At 48.8% G+C, this 13611-nt stretch overlaps 1 protein-coding gene across 1 annotated transcript in view; it reads left to right on the forward strand.

Moving 5' to 3' along the window:
- Positions 1-13611, forward strand: part of DGKQ (diacylglycerol kinase theta) — a 1501752-nt gene that overhangs the window by 1197731 nt on the left and 290410 nt on the right. The window lies entirely within an intron of this gene.

The following is a 13611-nucleotide window of genomic DNA, read 5'->3' on the forward strand; positions in this document are numbered from 1 at the left end:
TTCACTTCAAGGTACTCATTCCTGGTTAGATATTTACTTTATTAAATTGATCATAGTTCAAGCATAAGGGAAACACACACCTGTACAATAACTTCATGAATGGCCCAGAAGATGCAAGCATATAAAAGATGCAAAAGATTGTATGTATATTATATACATTGGCTTAACCATCAAGACACACAAAGTATGCTGAACTCCCTGGTGCTCACTGTGCCAGCAGGCCCCAACTTGCACTGGCCCCTGGGTACCACCCAGGGTTTCCGACAGCACTGATGCAACACAATTACAAGCAGTAATTTTATTGGTAGTACCTTTTCAGCCCATCATTCCAGCGGTCCCACCACCAGGGCACCGCATATCGCCCTGGCCCCACTGGGGTTCCTGACCCAGCACACCACCAAAAGTTCTTAACACACACCTAGGCCTCTTGAGTAGGGCAGTAGAGTCCAGGACCACCAGCAGGTCAGTCGCCCTTCCCGCCAGCCCTGAGCCCCTTTCAATGCTCGCCCTGTTCCGAGGGTCAGTCAGTCCATACAAAGGAGAATCCACATTTCCGTATCCCCAGCCATTTTTCTGCCAGGGAGCCAGCCACAGGGAAGGAGCTCACTGGCGCTCTCGCCCTCCCCCTCCTATAGCTTGACCGCGCAACACCTCTGCAATGCCCCCTAAAATTGTCTGAATAAATATCTCTTGACTGTTGTTGGACAGATGCGCCCCATCCTTGAGATATAGTTCTGCTTTAGATGCCTGAATCACCTTGTGCCTGGTCGTGTGTAGCGAGGAGCCGGCCTATATCTTAGCCACCACATGCTTCAATTTCTTAACTGAACCATTCACCGCTAGTACAGGTGCGCCCTTGGGCCTTACCCGACGTGGTATTACCTCAGACCAAAGCATAACTGTAGCTGGCAACAGGTTCCTTACCCGAGAAAGCATAGAAAATAATGCCTTCTTCACCCCCTCCGGCCTGAAGGGATCATGTCGTTACTAATCCCGGGTGGGTAACTACGCTCCGCCAGCGTAGTTTATGTAGTTTTGCCTACTTTGCATTCCGTTGCGAACGCAGAGTTTAGGCAAAACTACGACTTCTTGGCGGAGCGTAGTTAGCCGGCCCCTCCACCCTCCCAAAGTAATTATAAAGTAATTAAAAAGGCACTTACCTGCCATGGCTGCCTCCTCCTCGCCATGGCCGCTCTCCTTCCTTCTCCTCACCATCCATCTTCACTGATAACCCATACATCACACTCCTAGATGTACAATGTAGGGGTTATCTAAGAAGAAGGAGTTTGAGGAACGAGGAAGGAGAGCAGCCATGGCGAGGAGGAGGCAGCCACGGCAGGTAAGTGCCTTTTTTATTACTTTATAATTACTTTGGGAGGGCGCGTAGCGGAGCGAAGTTCCACAGAGTTGTTTTCCAACTCTGTGGAACTTCACATAGATGCACTCCGCCTGCTCTGACCAGGGTTAGTCATTACCCCTTGCATGGATGACTAGGATGTCTGGGGTGGGAATACTACCCTTTTCCAATGTCTCCTGCAAGTGGTCAAACAGCTCGCTTAACCGTTGCCCATTAATGCGTTTCTTTAATTTAGAAAGCACTCACTCTCCCACCCTTGCACGGTACTCCGCAGAAGTTGTGTGAGAACTTATTATACAGCCTTCAAAGTTCTCCTTTCAAGCAAATGTGTATTACTGGAAATAGAGTTGGAGAGTGCCACCCCACAACTGCTAACTGTAGATCATGTTGTAAAAAAAATAAGGATGTTTCCTCCCCCGCCATCCAAAGACAGTTGCAATGTCAACGAGGAAGCAGCAGTTCAAAGAAGCAAGGAGAATGATTAGATTATTGGCAGGTTCCCCAGTACTGCAGCCTCCACCGAATAAAAGGAGCTTATTTAGTAAAATAGCTTGCACTGGTACTGTTCTGACAAAGAGCTCATCCAAGTGACTTCTCTGGATTTCTTTTTTTAAATATCGGAAATTTCAATGGCTTTTCACCCAGATAATACAGGCCCTGTATTGAGAGGGGTAGGACGAACAGTTGCACCCTTCTATGGCGCTATCACCCCCCCCCCCCTTCCTTGCCAACAGTTTGGAGGAGACCTTCATGGAGGATTGGTGGTTGCTGCACAAATGCACTGTTAAACACCTCCACAGTGCTTTTCATCAAGCCTGCTTTCGATTAACACCAGATTGCACCCCTGATAGCCAGGGCTATTAATGTAACAGCATTTCTATACACTCTGCAAAGTTATTATTAAGTAGCCAGGGGAAAGGATGTGGCGCAACAGCTAAGGCTGCTGACTTTGCAACTGGGGAACCAGGTTCGAGTCCTGTTTCGCCAGCTCAACTTCCTGTGATTCTGGCTATATAACTTAGGGTCATATGTATCAAATCTTTTTCCCATTTGCAAACGGGCCGATTCTCAGAATCGGCCCGTTTGCGAAATTGCAAAATAGAGAATTGCTAAATTTGAGATTCTCTATTTTGCTAATGCAATTAAGGAATTGCACATTGTGATTGCTTAAATGCAGTTCTGGAAGCACAAGAAATTTGCTATTTGGCCTTAAGAATTTGCAAATTATCACCAACTTCGAGTTGGTGGTAATTTGCGACTTTCTTTAAAAACGACTTTTTTGATTTTCTTAAAAGTGCCATATGTCGCACATACGTGCTCTTAGGGCATGTATGTGCGCAAAATTTGCACACATGCATATTTTCAGGGGTGCAACAGGGTGTCCTTTTGGCACCCTTGCAACCTTCAAATTGCATTCTCATGTTGCGATTCTCTAATTGGTAATCGCAAATTGAGAATGTCTTCCCATTCATTCCTATGTGCCTCCTAGCCCATAGGAATGAATGGGAAGGTATTGCTTATTTTTGCAAATCCTACATACATTGCATTTTGCGATTCTCTAATTGCGATTCGCTAAAATTTGAGAATCGCAAAACTCTTTTTGATACATATGGCCCCAAATCTCCTGTAATAAAAAAGAATGAAAAATGAAGGTATCCATGTATAGTTTAACTGGTGCTCACGTTAAACTCTCCAATTCAGTCCGCCTTCTCGCTATATAAAACTGCTGCTGCCAAAACAGTTGATTGCTATCGGTGTGAGTGAGCCGGCTGTGTCCAAGAACAGGAAGCTTGACGCTCACCCTGCTATAGAAAGCCATATTTAGAACTGTGACATTAACAAATATTGTACATACCACTCCTCACAGGCAAATTAACCCCACACTCCTAATCATTAAATTAATTTTTATCATTTCAGGTGGGTAGGACTGTCTCCTGCATCCTTGTTCCTTAGTCAGCGACTTGCATAGTGTCAGGCATGTTTACTGAGTTTACTTTTTACATTCTCAATGCGTGTTTGTAGTTGAACCCTTCTCCTTTCCCTGCAACCCACCAGTCTTATCTGGCCCCACTAGGTTTGGGATTTGCACTGGCTATATTTGAGAAATAAATAATGCCTTAGCTCTTTGGCAGCCGACTTTACAACTGGGGTTCGAGTCCCAGCGCATACCTAACGTCCTATGATTTTGAGCACATCTCTCAATCTTTCAGTGCCTGTGAACATGAGTGTGGCCGTGTGTAATGTAACTGATAGTCATGTAAAGTACGCCAATACTATATATATATATATATATATATATATATATATATACATATAAAATACAGAAAAAACATTAGCAAAGCCAACAGCTCTTGACTAAGCAAGATCTATTGTCTTTGCCAGTGTGTTAAAGCACTTTTTTGTACCTTTAACCAGGTTACAGAGCATTTGTCCTACTGTACAACATGGCTAAAAAACATTAACAAAGCCAATAGATCTCGCATCGGCGAGGCCTACTGGATTTACCGATGCGTGTTAATTTTCTGCTGAAAAGCAACAGCAATTAATAAATAATCAATGCAAATGTTTAGTGGGCAACTACTTCAATCCTCTGAAAGGCTACCCAGAAATATATTGCTGAAGGAAAAAGGTACCCTAGTATTAACAAGCATTTGCAATGCAATAGGTTTCGCCTTTGCCAGAGTTTAAGCTATTGACATTGTAAATGACAATGCCTTTTATTTATGTTTTAAAAACCAATACGTAAATAAAAGGCATTGCCATTTACAATGCGAATAGCTCAAACTCTCACAACTGCGAGACCTATTGTATTGCAAATGCTTGTTTATTGTTAGCATCTCTCTAGTCAACAGCAGCTGAGTGCTTCTGTACACCAGGGGGCCACATGTAAAGGCCAGGAAGGCTGCATGCGACCCCCGGGCCCTACTTTGAGTATCAAGGTCCTCTATGGTCAGTAGCCCTGTTCTCTCAGCGGTGTTTCGTTGTGTTGGTGGGAGCCATCCATGCCGTGGTTGACCTGGTAGTGGTAGGAACGCAGCATGTTCTGTCCTGGTGTTTGTGGGAGCCCTGCATAGCGTGGTGTTTCTGGTGTTTGGTGGGGACCCTGCTGTTTTCTGGTGTTGGCCGGAGCCCTGTTATTTTTTAAGTGTTTCTGGTGTGGGTGGGGCCCTGTCCAACATGCAGTGTTTACTGGTGTTGGCAGATCTTCTCTTCCTATGGTTTTTCTGGTGTTGGCTTCCTCTTCACAGGGTGTTTTCTGCTGTTTGTAGATCTGGTCCTCCCGATGTGTATCTGGTGTTGGTGGCGCAGGTCTGTTCTTGGTGTGGTTTTTGTTCTGCTAACAGGGGACCTGCTTTTTGCGGGTGTTTTCTGGTGTTGGTATACCTGGTATCAAGATCTTCGTGTGGTCTCTCTTATTTTGGTGGGAGGGTCCTGCTATTCGTGGGATGTTTTCGGTACTGGTGGGAGCCCTGATACTCACGGTGTGTTTCTAATTGGAGACCTGCTCATCGTGGGTGTTTCTGGTGTTTGCTGGAGGTCTGCTCTTCGCTGGGTATTTTTGTTGGGTACTTCAGGAGACTTGCTCGGCGAGCGATACCACCTGACATTTGTGGACCTGCGCCTCGGACCCCGAGCTGGTGACAGCATATGTGTAAAAATCGCATTACATGGTACCCTTTTCACGCCCCACCAGAGTCGCGCCAGGCGGCTGGTGGTGCATTTCCGGCCCGTGTCTATGCACCAGACTCTCGCGGGGGAAGTCAGTTCTTCCAGCAGAAGGAACACATCTGGGGGCCGTGAGGCGCTAACTGGTATCTTCCTTCCACACTGACACCAGCTCGTCGCAGACGCAAACACACCGCAGGCTGGGTCTACTAACGTGGCTTCTTTGTGGCGTCTTAATTACAAGCTCCCTTGCGCCGCCCCTACGTCACTTTTGTCCGTGTTTAAAAGTGATGCACTGGCGGTGGAAGGGGCTTGTAAATAAGCCCCTCAGTGTTATTCTCCCCAAAGCATGTGACAACTTCAGGCACCGACACAACGGATTACCGGACGGTACAACCACAGTTATGTATCATAGATTATATACTCACAGAGGTCTGTGGCAGCATTAGAATGACACAAGAAGGGATCGCGCGCACAGGGCGAGCCATGAGGGGATCTGGGTGGAGTGACAAAGGGAAATGAGGGATGGCGGGCAAAAAGGGGTGGGGGGACGAGGGGGGCGCCAAGGACGGATGGTGGACGTGGTATAAAAGGACGAGGAAGGGATGGAGTTATTGGGTGTGGGGATAGGGAGAGTCGTAGGAAGTGGGTACGAAGGGCAAGGGCAGGAATGGAAGGGGGAGACGAGGGAGGAGACGAAGAGAAGAAACACCAGGAGAGCTGAAGCAAGGGAGACGGACTAATACAAGCTGGCTGCGGAGTGAAGAATGGCTGAGTGAAAAGGGAGAGAAGGAGGGACGAAGTGAAGGAGATGTGAGAAGGATAGGATGAGAGGGGATGGAAGGGAGCCGGAGCTGAGGCTCGGCAGGGGCTGGAGCGGAATAACAGATGGGATGCAGCAGGGGTCTCTGTGGACTGATGGAGGGGTAGGTGATGCGAAGGGTCGTGAACTGATGGTGGGGAGACGGGGCAACAGAGGAGGAGACGGACTCAGGAGAGACAGGCAGTGAGGAGGAAATAAAGAGGAGGTGGACTGAGAGAACTGGAAGGCGTTTTGGAATGAAGGTTTGGCAAGTATCGAGCCGAGACAAGCGTGAAGGGATGGGTGAAAGGGGCTTAGGGGGTCGTGGTAGATGACACTCGGGAGGGGTGGTGTTCGAGGTGTTGTAGAAATGACCACACATTGATTGGCTGGTGTAGACGAAAGAGGCAAATATATGTGTGAGAAAAATGGAGACACAGAAAACCTGCCGGACATGTCATCATGGACATTCACAAAAGCGGCGAGCAGGGTTGTACTATGCACACGAGTACACATTGTGATTATTTTGCCGTTTCATATAGCCCAAACTCGACCCGAAAGTATCAGTGCGCTGTACGCGAGCACCAGTTGCATTACGGACGGACACATTCATTTTTAGGCAGGGGTAGATAAATTTGTCCAGAAACACAGGATGTCGAGGCTGCCAAGACTCGAACGTGGATCCCCAGCTTCTGACTCCCCGTTCCAGCCCTTAAGTCACGAGAATGGCTGCACTGCGTCTCTGCGGGGCGTTCACAGAAGCTAGAGCCAGTGTTTGTGCGCAGCAATCTACATAGATGCATCAAAGGAAGCAACGAGACAAGTGGTGTGCTGCACAGAGACCCAGGCTGTGCGTGATCCTCTCAAAACACATTCACACGAGCACATACCCAGAGGCTGCAGTGTGCACCCCTCTCTAAAAGCATTAACGCTAGCGTGGAGACCATGGCTGTGTGCACCCCTCTGTAAACACATTCACTGCAGCGCAGGGCCCGGGGGTGTGTGCACCGCTCTGTACACACATTCACTCCAGCGCAGTGCCCGAGGGTGTGTGCACCGCTCTGTAGGGCCCGAGGGTGTGTGCACCAGAGGCTCTGTAGGCGCAGAAAGGGACTTTGGCTTCATTAGCAAACAAGTCAGGTCCCGGGCCGGCAGCCAATCAAAGCGCGGCCCGGGAATGACGTCACGGAGGTGTCCCGGCCGGCAGCCAATCACAGCGCGGCCCGGGGAATGACGTCACGGGGGTGTCCTGGGCCGGCAGCCAATCACAGCGCGGCCCGGGACACACGGCAACAAGGGGCGGGACTTAAAAATAGACCGAGAAACGCCCCCGAATCGCGTTCCGATGGGGAAAGAGTGATTGACAGCCACTCTCTTCCAATGGCTAGCCTCCATTTATGGACCTAGCCAATGGAAGAAGGGGCGGGTTCAAGTCCCCCATACTGTTATAACATTAGATTTCGCCTGCGCGAAACGCTGCTTGCGCAGCTTTCGACAGGCGAAACCTAAAAATGGAGATGATTTGTTTCCATACCTTTAACCAAAACTCATGTGTGGCGGGATATGAGAAACTAATATGTTGAAGATGTGTATGAGTATTATTGCATTACCAGCTGGAAGGTAGAAATAAACAATTTGTTTTGATTAAGGCAACTAGGGTAACCATAAGCCTATTATAAATATAAAAGAAGGTTTGAATTGTATGAGCCGATCTGTAGTTTTTCCTAAGATTAAACTGTAGTTTGTTACACCGTATAACAGAACATGATTTGTTGTAGAAATGTTCCCATTGCAATTCAACTTCCGAATGTATATCTATTATCTAGGGGTATATAGAAGGCTCTGTAAGTTTGAAAGTCTGTACGAGATGATGAAAACAAAGTTAATTATTGAGGATTATGGGGAATATTGGGATTGTGGGTAGAAATTGTAGGAAGAGATTGGGTGATGGCTTGAACCTGGGAAGTAAATAGTTTATTATGTAAAGGGGGAAGGTTAAAGAGTGCTTGTGCTTGAGAGAAGAAAATAAAAGAATCACTGTGGAGAAGTTGATGGGCCCAAAGTAAATCCTTGTTTCTCATTGTTTAAAAAAAAAATGTTTTATTAATCTTTAGAAATTTATCAACTACATCGAGAAATTTAAAAATGGATATTTGTCAGAAAGATGAAAGATGGAAAGGGGTTATAATAGTCTACACGTATCTGTGTGAATAGGAAAAGACATGGAAGTGGGTTTGTGAGTGAAAGACAAAAACTCTCTAAAGGGGCAAGGATGTATTCAGAATGATTCCAAGTGAAACCAAAGAGGACAGAATTCGGTATTGGCATTGGGCAAATACTTGGAAGTTTGTTTGAAAAAGAAAGCATGATGAAAAGATTAAAAGCCTGGAAAATGTTGTCTTCCTTGTTCATTTCATTTACGTTTAAGAAGAGACAGGGTGGCGTACAAGATGGCGGTCGAGCTTTAGAGTTGCTCCTGTTGTTCGATGCCTATCCGCTGCCATCTTACCTGACCACGCCGATCTCCTTGAGTAACAAGGCTCGTTTCAGTGCCTGGCAGTGATGAAAAAGCCATTCAAGGTGCTTCCTGATTGGATAGCTGCAGCGTGGGGACCCGCTGTACTGGCAAGCTGCTGGAGTGGTAGCGCGCTGCCACTGATACACCAAGCTATGTGGTGTTGTCCCCCTTGCTTTCTTAGTGGCGCAAGGCGGTTATATGACCTGAGTTGGTGGGTATTGACAGGAGAGAGGAGATTCGGCCTGGGGGCGAACCCCGCCCTTTGGGCCCGGTTTGGCCTTGTGGTGGCCTGTGGTGCGATCGGCCACTTGGGCCCGGCTGCAGCTACATAGTAGATGTGCCCTGACTGCCAGCGGCCCAGTTCAGTGGTGGCGGGCCCTTCCCTTGCCCACCCGCAAGCGAGAAGTCCCTGATTGCCCCAGGCGGTACCCAGCCTGCTGTGTTCTTTGCTGTGACAAGGCCCGGGTGGAGAAGGAGATAAGCGCGGCTGAAGCCCTAAAGCTGAGGTGAGGGCTGCACTGTGATCAAGCTGAACGAATCCAGTACCCCCCCCCCCCCTTTGTTCCTCTCTCCTTGGTCCCGGATGTACCCGGCGGGGTGTGTGGAATCTGTGGCAAATCCAACACGGAGGATGGAGGAGGACTTGGAGTGGAGTTAGTAGCGGTGGCCTGCTCTGCCCCGCCCTCAGAACAGAGGCCGTGCATCTGCTGTGGCTAGGGCCAGTATATACTTTCGATTTGGTGGCGGAGTGAGCTGCTGGCGGCTGCAGTGGTGTCCAGAGGGGCACCACAATGCCATTCCTGGGGCCCAGTGGGGGTGTGTGTGGCCTACCTGTTCTGGCTCAGTGTTGCAGTGGAGAGCTCATTGAGTACTGGGAGTTGCTACTGAAGCCCTTCAGCTGCAGCGTCCCCTACTAGGCAATTGGTAACCGGGGCCGTAGGGAGTGTGGGCTGGCCTCCCACATGTGCAGCAAGTTGGAGCCCTCTGGTGATGAGCCGGGGCATGGGAGGAGAGCAGGAGCTTGGAACTTTATCTTCAGGGAGCCGTGGGGCACCGTGGTGCTCCTGTGAATGGTGGGCAGCGATGGTGGCCTGGGCGAGGGTCCTCCTTCCTGAATTTCTTGCCTGCGCTCTACATCTAGCCCATCCCTGGCCCCACCTGTCTGCTCCCCAAGGACTTGCTGTTCTGTGGGCCTTTAGCGGTCCATATAATAACACTCCCCCCGCCCGCCCCTGGGCCTTGGTCTGGAAGCGCTTCTCTTCTACCCCTCCTACTGAACTATTGGACCCCTAGCCCTGGAGATTGGGGTGGGGGAAGATTCAGCCGCAAACTCCGGTCCAGACTAGAATGGATAAATATATGGTCCCGCCGACTGACCCCCGTGAGACAGTTGAGGGCCCGGTGTACCAGGTGGACGATTTGGCGCAGTGGGGGGCTGTGGATCTGGATGTGGTCCTTAACCCCTTTCATGCTCATGACGAGCTCAGCTCGTCATGCAGTACACTGCTCGTGTGCTCATGACGAGCTGAGCTCGTCATGAACAATGGGAAATCTGGAGTAACAGCGCTCAGGGGGAATTGCCTTAGCACTAATGTGGTTAAGGCAATACAAGAATACAAGACTCCAGAGATGCTGGAGGGGATGGCCTCATGTGGATCTCTCCCTGCTGCGCCAGGATCTCCGTAATGTGGTGGACAGAACTACGGAGGTTGAGACACTAGTATTCAATGCTGAGGAGGAGATTACCTCTTTCAAAAGCCAGACTTCCAAGCTGTCCGCCTCTGTATCATCGCTAACGGAGAGCGGAGGACGCCGAAAATAGATTGCAGCGTAATAATCTCAGAGGTATTGGCCTGCCTGAGTTTCTGGAGTAGCGGGGTACTAGAGGACTGAGATAAAACATGGGTGCCCGAGAATAAACTGTCAGCTTTCTTTGTCATTAAAAGAGTGCACCGCTCCCTGGTACCAAAGCCCATGCCAGGGGGCCCCCGCAGCCCGTTATTCTGAGGTTGCTTAACTATAAGGATCGAGACCTGATCTTGCAGGAGACCCGCACCTTTCCAGACCTGTGGTTTGACAGCTCTCGTTTCTCATGTTTCCTGATTATACAAGGGCGGTGCAGCAGCGGTGGTGCTCCTTTGCTGCACACTCAACATGAGCTACATGCTCGCTATATGGCCAAATTGTGTGATGCTGTGCAAATACTTTCACCAAGCCTCCTTTTTTTAAATTTTTTTTTTAAAACCTTTATTGAAGCATTCAAAGCATTACAAGCACAGGCCTACAACCACAGGGGCCGGCCGTAAACTCAGCAAGTCAAATAGGGAATTTACTTATCAGTCAACAGCCCTGGCACCAGCTGTGATGCAAGTTACAGCGTATGGTAGAATGCGATATCAATAAACAGGATAATACAAAGGTTTCTTTTTTCGAAGAAGCAGTAGTGGCATTACTATAAGAGGCGTCACACCATATAAGAAGGAGCGATTAGAGATGGGGGGGATGTACCTCGCACTGCAGTCAATAGAAGGTAACATATAATATGGCCGTAGTAACGCAACGCCTAGCAGAGGCAGACAAGGAGTAAAGGATAATCTATCAGCGAGCGATCTAGTGCGAGTACCATCCAGAAAACCCACTCTCAGGAGACAGTAAAATAAAAGCTAGTAGAGACGCCCAATAGAGTAAGAAGTAACTGAAGGATAAACAGCCAACCACCCTGAAAAGAAAGAAAGGAAAAGAAAGGGACCATAGAACAAAACAAACTAAAATAACAAACCCCCCCGTATCCCCCCACCCTGCACCCCTGTAATAGCTACGGCCTATCCCACTAACAGCGTGCCTATCGCCCTGGAACTCGCCCTAAAGGAAGGAAAAGAAAAGTGGAGGAGGAGAACAAAAAAAAACACACTCCCGGGCCCCTATACCCCCCGCCATCAGCGACCTCCCCAAGACGTATTATCCACTGTTTGAAGCAAAGTATTAAACCCCAGTCTGGGGAGGACATCAGCAAAACCACCCGACTCCCGTTACACTATAAGGTACAATCCCGGCACACATCACGTAAATTAGCAAACCCTAAAAATCAAAGTCAACCCTGGCCAGTACGGGTCTTTACGAGAGCCCTTGTCGCCCAGGCCACAGTCACCATGAGGAAATTGAAGCGTACATAAAAGTTCAAGTCAATGAAATCGGATCGGAGGCAGGATACAAGTGCGCAACATCCACAAAACCGGCAAGGAAGAGTGAAGAAGAATGGCAAACTTCTCCGATAGTCACTGAAGAACTGTTTGTGGCGATCAAAACCTTTAGCAACAATGTTCCACCGAGCAGGGTTCGAGCAGGGAAAGCTGACGATGATCATAGGTGCGCCATCTGTGAAGCCAAAGTCGTCAAAGCGGGCTGAATCAGGCCTCCGCACGGGGACCTCAAAATGGTAGGCAGAGTACTCCACGGGAACCACAGTTTGCTGATAGCATGTCAGAGTGTCGTCGTCCGGTCTCAGACAGACGTTGTCCAGCGTTACAGACAACTGATGGTACATGACGGTGAGTTGATAGTGGAGCGCCCCAATGGCGGCCATTACGAACCTCAACGTTGGTGTGCCGTCCGTCCCCTCCATCCCCTCTCACGAAGCGACGAAGCAGGACTCGAACCCCGGAGAGGACAACTCCGAGGCACCAGGCACACACGGAGCCGATGACAACAGTGGGCGCTCTCGAAACTGGCAATATTGACACTTTCGCCGCCCGCGGGGCCCAAACCCGTCAACCCCGGCCCCCCCAGCAGGGTCTCCGGGCATCGGACCCCCGACTGCGGCTACCGATGTGTCACTTGCGCCACTGTACCGTGTCTTTAGCTTAAGCCGGTTACTGAGTAGCCAATCGTAAATGCAAGTATGATCCGAGTTCGGAAGACCGGACGCAGCCCTGGTCCCACAGCCGATGTTGATCAACTCTAACCCGGATGGGCTAGAAATCGAGGCCCCGGCTTCAGCCCTGAAGTAGGCCGAAAAGAAAACACGACATATCTTCGTCACCCGGTAAGTAGGGAATTCCCGGATTGCACCGCAGGAGTCAGGAGCACTTCATATGCACGGGAGTCCGGCGTGAGGAAAGGATAGAAAGCAGGATATCCGAGCTGCCGGCGGAGGTCAGCGGAGCCGGGAGCTTATGCGGCCATCTTGCTTCGCAGCGTAGCTCCTCCCCCCCAAGCCTCCTTTTTGATCATGATTGCATGTGAGAGCACCTTCAAATACTTGAGTGATGCATGTGCCTTATACAAAACCTCTTGTGTTGGATTTATTAGCTTGCAGTATTGCTCCATCTGTAGTAGGAATCAAGGTCTCAAATAGGGTACACATAACCCGACGAGCCTCCTAGTTCAATTATAGCATTGTCAACAGGGTGCGTGCAGGAATGTTTCTCAGTTCATGTTTAAAAACTCTAACTGTAAATAAATCAAATTATTTTTATGTTATAGAAATACACTAGATTGAATTTTGAAAACACGTTATCATAATCGAACATCATCTGTGTTGAATGATTGACAGGCCAAATATTTTCAAGGCCAGACTTGTGCATGGGCTCTTGGGGCCAGAACCAACCCTTAGCTCAGCTCTTGCTGTTAATTTGTTGAAGAACCCACCTCTAATGTATTCCAAGACTTTCAGTAGTGCACTAGAAACCAGAACATTTTCAACCTTCGCTTCCAGGAGCCTGTTGCGTGTGATGTGTAGGTGACATATTTCCCATATGTTTTTCTCTATTCCAAGTGTCCTAATTGCATTTCATGCCCTGTAGTGCCCCTTAACAGAAAGCCTGGAGTCAATGTTTGACTCTGAGTAACGCTAACTAGCTTCACCCATTGTCCACGGGGGCCACACCAGTAACGAAATTCAGCTTTTCAATCTCAAGTTCCCGCGTGTAGTCTCCGCATTGACCATCCACGTTCTGCTGATTACCGGAAAAGAGGTCTTCCTCTGATTTGAGACTCCTCCCCACGGGCATTCACCCCTCTGCGTGAAACTGAACGATCAGACACAATGCTCAAAGTTCCAGTAATCCAAAAAAAAGGTTGCCCATTAGTTGTACTGTCATGGGTGGACAACCATCCAAAACTGGAGGAACTTGCTGTTCATTGCAGATGCCATTTTTGTAAGGGGTGTTTACAGACGTTAGAGGTAAATACTCTATTTTAACGTGCATCATAATTACTCCTCGTTTCTGCGTTCTGTGAATTATCTGCTAAAAATCGTATTTGGATGGT

The sequence above is a fragment of the Lissotriton helveticus genome, chromosome 2_1, assembly GCF_964261635.1.
Source record: "Lissotriton helveticus chromosome 2_1, aLisHel1.1, whole genome shotgun sequence".
NCBI classification, from domain to species: domain Eukaryota; kingdom Metazoa; phylum Chordata; class Amphibia; order Caudata; family Salamandridae; genus Lissotriton; species Lissotriton helveticus.